This window comes from Arachis hypogaea, chromosome 19, assembly GCF_003086295.3.
Source record: "Arachis hypogaea cultivar Tifrunner chromosome 19, arahy.Tifrunner.gnm2.J5K5, whole genome shotgun sequence".
Taxonomy (NCBI): domain Eukaryota; kingdom Viridiplantae; phylum Streptophyta; class Magnoliopsida; order Fabales; family Fabaceae; genus Arachis; species Arachis hypogaea.
The window spans coordinates 88242770-88250896 of record NC_092054.1 but is presented as its reverse complement, the minus strand read 5'-3'; the positions used below and the strand labels follow the sequence as shown (position 1 = coordinate 88250896).

At 41.4% G+C, this 8127-nt stretch overlaps 1 non-coding gene across 1 annotated transcript; it reads right to left on the bottom strand.

Moving 5' to 3' along the window:
• Positions 1–373: 373 nt before the first annotated feature.
• LOC112781248 (small nucleolar RNA R71) lies at positions 374–481 on the bottom strand. The gene has a single exon (XR_003192035.1). It is a non-coding gene; the product is annotated as a small nucleolar RNA R71 (small nucleolar RNA).
• Positions 482–8127: the final 7646 nt, after the last annotated feature.

Genomic DNA, 8127 nt, shown 5'->3' with positions numbered 1-8127 from the left:
CATGGCAGAACCTAGGAGAGTTACTATCCAGGAGGCTGGAGTCCCTGATTTTACAATGCAACCATTTCAAGCGCATCACCCAGCGGTGGCTATAGACTTTGAAATAAAGACTACACTGCTCAATTTGATGCCCAAGTTTCATGGCTTACCTGCTCAAGAGCCTATCAAGCACCTAAGAGATTTTCAAGCAGCCTGTTCTACTGTCAGGCGTGATGGTGCAGATGAAACTTCAATTTTATTGAAAGCTTTCCCATTTTCTCTTGAGGGAAAAGCAAGAGAGTGGTACTACACTCAACTCGCAGCAACTGTATCCAACTGGGATACACTTAGAAGAGAATTTTTGGAAAAGTTCTTTCCAGCTGAAGTTACTGATAAACTGAGGAAAGACATTTCCATGATTGTTCAGGACGAATCTGAGACTCTCTATGAATACTGGGAGCGCTTCAATAATCTTCTGGAAGCATGCCCCCACCATATGATTGACAAGATAGTGTTGCTCGATTACGTCACACAGGGCATGAGGCCCCAAGATAAGACCACATTGGAAAGTGCTAGCAATGGGTCTATGAAAAAGTACAAGACCACTGATGAGGCATGGAAATTGATCAGCGACTTAGCTGAATCTACTCGAAATCACAGGCAGAAACAAGGCCGTTCAAAAGCCGTCGTAGAAGTATCCTCTAGCAGAGAGACTGCTGCTCTAACTCAGAGTATCTGTGAAATGACCAACTTGCTGAAGCAGATGCAATTGAATCAACAACAAGTTCAACAAGCTCAACCTTCTCCACCACAGCAAAGCCAACAGTTAGTCCCACAGAGAGTTTGCGGAATCTGTGCTGATTATAGCCATTATACTGACGAATGTCCGCAGCTCCAGCAGGAAGACAACACCATGGCAGCTGCTCATAACTTCTATGACCGCCCCAACCAAGGGTACAATCAAGGTGGCAATTACAGCCATGGATGGCAGGATAATTCTAACCAGAATTGGAGGGACAACACCAATAGAAGAGGCAGAGACAATCAGGGAAATCAGGGGTGGAATAACAACAACAACAGGCAGCAGAACCAGAACCAGCCTTACAGAGTACCTCACCTGAGGCAATCCCAAGGACCACAGAATACCCAACAGCAGACCTCTCAAATTACTTATCCTTCTTCATCTGCTAATGATGACTTACTATAATCTATTGATCGGAGACAACAAACCATGGAAAATAACCTTTATGCTACACTAAATGGTCTAAACTCTACCCTGCAAGCTCTTATCTCACAGATTGGATCAATGAATAACTCCAATAACCAGCCTTTGAGTTTCAGTGGAATTCCCTCTCAACCATTGCCCAATCCAAAGGGTGGAATTAATGCCATCACCCTAAGGTCCGGAACCACACTGCAGGAGAGGTATCAGGAGGATCCAAGCCCACCAGAACACGCCTCAGCTGAAGAGGTAGTGAAAATAGAGGATGTTGAAGAGGAAGAGGACATAGAGGACATAGATGAAAAAGAAGAAGTTCAACCACAGGAAGAAGCACCACAGGGCGCAGACACTGCAGAAGACACCACTCCCTTTCCATTTCCATAACTTGCAAGGAAGCCCAGGAAGCAGCTGGAACCTGATCCCAAAATGGTAGAGATATTCAAAAAGGTTGAGGTAACTGTTCCTCTTTTTGATGTTATTCAACAGGTACCTAAATATGTAAAGTTTCTAAAAGATTTATGTATACATAAAGACAAAATTAATGAATTAGAAACTATTCCTTTAGGTAGTTCCATATCTGCTTTAATGGGAGGTTTACCTATAAAGTGTAGTGACCCAGGTCTATGTATGGTTAATTGTACTATTAGTGGTGTGGTATTTTCTGACTGCATGTGTGATTTAGGAGCATGTGTGAGTATAATGCCTTTGTCTATATATGATATATTGAGGCTCCCTCCCTTAAAAAGGTCGGCAGCTCGTTTTGTGTTAGCAGATAAAAGCATTATTACAGTGGCTGGAGTTGCTGAAGATGTATTAGTGGGCATTAAGGGGTTCACATTTTCCATTGATTTTTATATCCTGGAGATGCCCCAAAATGATTCAGAGAAGCCATCATCAATCCTACTCGGAAGACCATTCCTGAAGACCTCGAAGTTCAAATTAGAAGCTTTTTCAGGAACATACTCTTTTAAAATAGATGGCCGAGTAGTAATCTTCAATCTGAATGGAGTTATGAAGCATCCTCCGGAGGATCATTCTATCCTCTAGTGTGACATCATAGATGAAACCGTGGCTGAAGTTCACCAGGAGGAATTTGAAGAGAAGTACATAGGACAAGGTCCAAGTGTGGGGACATTCTCAGAGGACAATGACAGTGCTTTACCATTGTTACCAGCTCCAGACAACCCAGAGCCTGACCATGATCAGAAGTTAGAATTAAAACCCCTTCCTCCACACCTCAAATATGCTTACCTTGAGGACGAGCAGAAGTTTCCAGTTATCATTGCAAGGGAACTCACTTCTCAACAGGAAGAGCAGTTACTTAGTGTGCTGAGGAGGCACAAGAAGGCAATTGTTGGAGTTTGGCAGACATAGTAGGCGTCAACCCTCAAGTCTGTGAGCATAGGATATTTTTAGAAGAGGGAGCAAGACCTGTCCGTCAACCCCAGAGAAGACTGAACCCCACTATCTTAGAGGTTGTCAAGAAGGAAGTGACCAGACTATTGGAGGCATATATCATCTACCCCATTTCAGACAGTGAATGGGTAAGCCCAGTACAAGTGGTGCCCAAGAAGTCTGGAGTCACTACAGTGAAGAATGAGCATGGAGATCTCATTGCAACCAGAGTTCAGAATGCCTGGAGGGTCTGTATTGACTACAGACGCCTCAACCGGGCCACTCGTAAGGATCACTATCCTCTTCTATTCATTGATCTAATGTTGGATCGCCTGTCAGGTAAATCACATTATTGTTTTTTAGATGGTTACACAGGTTATTTCCAGATTCATATAGCTCCTGAGGATCAGGAAAAGACCACTTTTACATGTCCTTTTGGGACTTATGCTTACAAGAGAATGTCCTTTGGCTTGTGCAATGCACCAGCTACCTTCCAAAGGTGCATGATGAGTCTTTTCTCTGATCTTATTGAGGACTGTATGGAAGTTTTTATGGATGATTTTAGTGTATACGGCGATTCCTTTAGCCTTTGCTTAGATGGATTATCTAGAGTATTAGATAGATGTGTCAGTACAAACCTTGTATTAAATTTTGAAAAATGTCACTTTATGGTAAAACAAGGTATTGTTCTAGGACATGTTGTGTCTAATACTGGCATTTCTGTAGATCCAGCAAAGGTGGATGTTATTTCTAGTTTACCTTACCCCTCTTCTATGAGGGAAGTCCATTCGTTCCTTGGCCATGCAGGTTTTTACAGGAGATTCATTAAGGACTTCAGTAAGGTAGCACTTCCCTTATCCAGGCTACTGCAGAAGGATATTGAGTTCGAGTTCAGTGAGGATTGCAAACAAGCGTTTGATAAGCTGAAGACCGCCCTGACTCAAGCTCCAATTGTGAGAGGACCAGACTAGAGCCAGCCATTTGAAATAATGTGCGACGCCTCCAACCATGTAGTAGGAGCAGCACTGGCTCCGCGTGAAGGTAAGGACCCCTTTGTTATTGCTTATGCGTCTAAAACTTTAGATGCCGCTCAGTCCAATTACACTACTACTGAGAAAGAGCTTCTTGCTATTGTTTTTGCTCTGGATAAATTCCAAGCCTATTTACTTCGTACGAAGGTAGTAGTGTACTCAGACCACGCAGCTCTAAAGTATCTATTAGCTAAAAAGGAATCCAAACCAAGGCTCATACGTTGGATACTGCTATTACAAGAATTTGATTTAGAAATTAAAGATAGGAGTGGTAACCAGAATTTAGTGGCAAACCATTTGAGTCGCCTTGAGCACATTACAGATGACCCCACTCCTATAGCTGATAATTTCCCATTTGATAACATGCGAGCAGTATCTGAGGTAGTCCCTTGGTATGCATCTGTAGCTAATTATCTAGTTAGCCGCACCTTTCCTCCAAACTTTTCTAAGTATCAAAGAGACAAGCTGAAAAGCGAGTTTAAATATTATATATGGGATGACCCATATTTATGGAGATGTGGCGCTGACCAGGTAATTAGACGGTGTGTGCCTCAATCAGAATTTCAGTCCATCTTAGAGGTATGTCACTCGTCTGAGAGTGGAGGACATTTTGGCCCTCAAAGAACAGCTAGAAAAATCTTAGACTGTGGATTCTGGTGGCCTACACTTTTTAGAGACGCTGCTGAATTTTGTAGATCTTGTTTCCCATGCCAAAAATTTGGTAATATATCCAAGAGGGATGAGATGCCTCAACAAATTATGCTTTTTTGTGAAATTTTTGATGTTTGGGGCATTGACTTTGATGGGAAAATTTGTGGAAAAATGAATTTCCAAAACACCCAAATCTAACCGGAAAGTGCACCGGGTCACATCAAGTAATAAAAACTCACGGGAGTGAGGTCGATCCCACAGGGATTGAAGGATTGAGCAATTTTAGTTTAGTGGTTGATTTAGTCAAGCGAATCAAAAGTTGATTTGAGTGGTTTGTATCCGACAGAAGCTAAATTGCATGAAATTTAAAAGGGAGAGGGACAATTGCAGTAAATTAAAGAGCAGAGAAGGTAAATGTGCTGAATCTTAAAGGACAAGAAATTAAATGGCAGAAACTTAGAACGCAAGAAATGTAAATTGTAGAATCTTAAAGTGCAAGAAATGTAAATGGCTTGAATTGTAAAGGGAATTGGGAAGTGGATTTGCAGAATTTAAACAAAGAAAAGTAAATTGCATTAATCAGATAAGTAGAGGGTGACTTGAATTGAAACAGATCTAGAGCGAAAATGTAAATGAACTTGAAAAGCTTTAAACAGAGAATTTAAAATGCAAACTCTAGATCTCAGGACCCAAGAGACTAGATAACCAAGTCTAGATCTCAATGTCTTCCTAGATCCAAATGTAGAATTCAATTGCAAGAAATTAAAGATCAAAACAGAAGAAAACTTGAATGTAAATCTCAATTCTCCAATGATGCAGTAAAAGAAACAGAATTTCCCCAATTCTCAACACCCAAGACTCAAGACAAGTGTAATTGAAATTGAAAACAAGAAAACTAAGAGGAAGAGAATTCAATTCTCCTTCCCCGATCTCAGAAACTCAAATTAATTCCAAAACCAAAAGCTCTCAGCAAAACTAAAACGGAAAGTTCTAAAAGGAAAAAAAAAAACTCCGAGAACTTAAATCCTAAGCTATTTATATACTTTCTTCAAATGGTCTTCAAGCCTTGAATTGGGCCTTTGTTCTTGATGGAATTGGGTTGATAAAGGCCTTGGTTGATTGCTCTTGGAGTTGGAGAAAGATCCATTGTGAACCGGGTTGAAAAACATAAAAGCTTGAGTAAAAGTTTGAGTAAAAGTTTGAGGCAAACTTTTACTCAAACTTTTTATACCAGATGGCTTCACTTTGCTGCTACCAACGTTTGAGCCAAAGTTTGAGGTCAAACTTTTGCTCAAACGTTGGCCCCCTTGTAAATGTATGTGGCGCCAACGTTTGCCAAAAAGCTTGAGGCAAACGTTGGCGCAAGCTTTTCTCCTCCAGGGTGTGCAAGTGTGGTGCCAACGTTTGAGCAAAAGTTTGACCTCAAACGTTGGCGCAAGCTTTTTCCTCCAGGGTATTGATTTTGTGATGCCAACGTTTGCCAAAAAGTTTGAGGCAAACGTTGGCTCAAGCTTTTCTCCCAAAAGTTTGAGCTAAAGTTTGAGGCAAACTTTTGCTCAAGCTTTTTTTTCCTCTGGAGTGTTTTCAATTCTTCCAAAAGTTTGAGCTAAAGTTTGAGGCAAACTTTTGCTCAAGCTTTTTTTCTCTGGTATGTTTTCAACTCTTTTAAAAGTTTGAGCTAAAGTTTGAGGCAAACTTTGGCTCAAACTTTTTGTTCTCTCTTGCTCCTAGCCATTCCTTCTTTCTTCAACCTTCTTCCAAACTCTTTTCACCTATCATCAATCAACCAAACACATCAAAGCTTTGCTCAAAATCATGAGTTTGTTATTCTTTCGTAATATATGACAATCATAGCATAAAATCTCATGAAATTGCATTAATTCATCCATGGTTGATTAAATCAAAGGAAACATGAAAATCTACCCAATTGGCTTACTTATGGCTCAAGAAAGTGCATAAATCAATCGAAAACAAAAGAAAAAGGCTAGTGAAACTAGGCTAAGATGACTTGTCATCAGACTTCATGAGTCCATTTCCAAATTCTAATGGTTATTTTTATATATTGTTAGCTGTGGATTACGTTTCCAAATGGGTGGAAGCGATTCCTACCCGCACTGATGATGCTAACACTGTTGTTTCCTTTGTGAGAAACCACATCATTTGTCGCTTTGGACAACCACGAGCAATCGTGAGCGATCAAGGCATCCATTTTTGTAACAGGAAACTAACAGGATTAATGAAGAAGCATGGGATAATTCATAAGGTTGCAACAGCCTACCATCTTCAAACTAATGGGCCAGCCGAGGTGTCAAACAGAGAGATAAAGCATATCTTGCAGAAGATAGTCAAATCTCATAGAAGAGACTGGAGCACCAGGCTACAAGATGCACTCTGGGCATACAGAACAGCAAGACTATACAAGGAGAAGATGAAGGCTGTACATGATCAGCACATCAAGAGAAAAGAGTTCCAACCTGGGGATTTAGTCCTCCTTTACAAATCTCGACTGAGGCTCATGCCAGGCAAGTTGAGATCAAGATGGGAAGGTCCATACAGAGTAGAAAAGGCCGAACCGTACGGAATTTATCATCTAAGCCATCCTTCAAGCTCTGACCTTATCAAAGTTAATGGACATCGTTTAAAGCTGTACCATGGCAAGAAGCTGAAGAAAAACAAGGAGCTCGAGATCTTCCTTTTGGAAGATCACCACATAGCCGAAGCCTGAGCTAGTGGAGCGTCCAACTTACGGATGTTAAAGCAAAGTGCTAGGTGGGAGACAACCCACCATGGTATGATCGTTCTTTTCTTTATTCTTAGTTTTCCCTATTCAATAACTCTTCTCTTTATTAGTACATTTTGCGCATCTGCATTTACATATTTTAATAAATTTTTTTTTCACGCGACGCGACCGCCTCATTGACGCGTCTGCGTCGCAGAAGATGGGAGGAAATAATAAAACGAACAGAGAGTCCAGCAAGAGCCTGGCTGGAGGTGTGTCAGTGGCACAAATCGCCCCACGCGACCGCGTCTCCGATGCGTCCGCGTCAAATGGGAACATTGGCCTCCCACACGATCGCGTCACTCACGCGGCCGCGTGCCCTGGAATTCGACGTGAAAAGGGTGCACGACCAAAAGTTGTGCTAGAGTGGTGCTGGATTGGTGCTGAACGCACAATTCTTCCCACGCGGCCGCATGACCGACGCGGCCGCGTCATATCCTTCTAATGGCCACTCATGCGATCGCATGCCCCACGCGATCACGTCACCCAAAAATTTGGCAAAATAAGATTTTGAACAGAGAGTTGTGCCAGCGCGAGGCTGCCCTCGCGCCAGTAGCATGAAATGGGTCACACGACCGTGTGACTGACGCGACCGCATCAATTATTATAATCGCAATTTGCGCGACCGCGTGCCCCACGCGGCCGTGTCGCCTGCGCCGCACAGCTTCTCTGATTTGCCAATTATCTTATCTTTCTTTTCCCCAAATCCTATTTTCTCTTTTCCCTCCTTATTTCTTCTTTCTTCCTTCTTCCTTCTTTCTCACTTTCTACTATCTCTCTCTCTCTCACACCCCGATTAACAAGGTTTTCTTTTCTTCTTTCCCTCTCTTTACTTTTCCATTATTCCCCTTATTTTTATATGTTATCTTCTTTTCTTTTCGTTTTACTTCCATTATCCATATTTTCTTTTTCTTTCTTTTTCCTTTTTACTTGGTGTTGGAAACTTATTTGAGTCATTGTTTCTCATTATATACTTGTGGATTATTGTAAATTTGTTTGGAAATTATATATTGTTTTTTAAAGGGTTGCTTGCATTTTCACTTTAATACTTTCTATACCTTATTCACCAT